The sequence below is a fragment of the Bombina bombina genome, chromosome 6 (genome assembly GCF_027579735.1).
Source record: "Bombina bombina isolate aBomBom1 chromosome 6, aBomBom1.pri, whole genome shotgun sequence".
Taxonomy (NCBI): Eukaryota; Metazoa; Chordata; class Amphibia; order Anura; family Bombinatoridae; genus Bombina; species Bombina bombina.
In genome coordinates, this window is record NC_069504.1 from 224,884,717 (window position 1) to 224,886,062 (window position 1,346).

The following is a 1,346-nucleotide window of genomic DNA, read 5'->3' on the forward strand; positions in this document are numbered from 1 at the left end:
CTTCAGGATAGTTTTCCAATGTGAAAGGCACACTGGTCTAAAAGAGGCTGCTCCAGGTGGTAAATCGCCAGAGAACTAGCTGATGAGCTGTTGTTCGTTCCTGTTAGAGCGCTTCTCTCTTCTGTATGCAAATTAATTATGACCCTGGGGAAGTCTCCCTATGGGTGTTAGGGGCAACCAGATATGGACTCCTTGGCCAGTGCTTGCTTAGAGGAATGTGGCTGCACCTCACCAATGAGGCCCAATAGGCCGAAACGATCGTCTGGGGTTGTCATGTTCCTTGTTCAAAGGAGAATTGCCTGGTATTTCGGGGCTGGACTGACCTTAACTGGCGGGATCAGACTGATATGCTTCAGGATAGTTTTCCAATGTGAAAGGCACACTGGTCTAAAAGAGGCTGCTCCAGGTGGTAAATCGCCAGAGAACTAGCTGATGAGCTGTTGTTCGTTCCTGTTAGAGCGCTTCTCTCTTCTGTATGCAAATTAATTATGACCCTGGGGAAGTCTCCCTATGGGTGTTAGGGGCAACCAGATATGGACTCCTTGGCCAGTGCTTGCTTAGAGGAATGTGGCTGCACCTCACCGATGAGGCCCAATAGGCCGAAACGATCGTCTGGGGTTGTCATGTTCCTTGTTCAAAGGAGAATTGCCTGGTATTTCGGGGCTGGAGTGACCTTAACTGGCGGGATCAGACTGATATGCTTCAGGATAGTTTTCCAATGTGAAAGGCACACTGGTCTAAAAGAGGCTGCTCCAGGTGGTAAATCGCCAGAGAACTAGCTGATGAGCTGTTGTTCGTTCCTGTTAGAGCGCTTCTCTCTTCTGTATGCATATATATATATATATATATATATATATATGTGTGTGTGAATATATATATATATATATATACATACATACAGCAAGGGTTTTTTTTTGGTTAAGAACACCACAAAAGGACTGTTTACTACTTAACACACATATTGTGGGAGTGCTACCAAAGTGACCAATAATTATTAAAAATAATTGAAATTCAGCACTTATTTTCTAATGTGGTGCTTATTTGTTCAAAGCACTTGTTTCCAAATTAATCTTTGTAATGAGAAGCAACAAAGTTATTCAGATAATACGTTACTGTAAGCTTCAATCATCAGAGGAGTCCTCCGCTTGGGAATTATCAGCAAAAGGTTTGAGGCAAAGCATTTCATCCATTTGTCAGCACATACAAACGTCCGTGTAAACTGGAGAGCCGGACCACAAGCTTCTCATTACAAAGATTACTTTGGAAACAAGTGCTTTGAACAAATAAGCACCACATTAGAAAATAAGTGCTGAATTTCAATTGAACTGATACATTTACCAGCACAA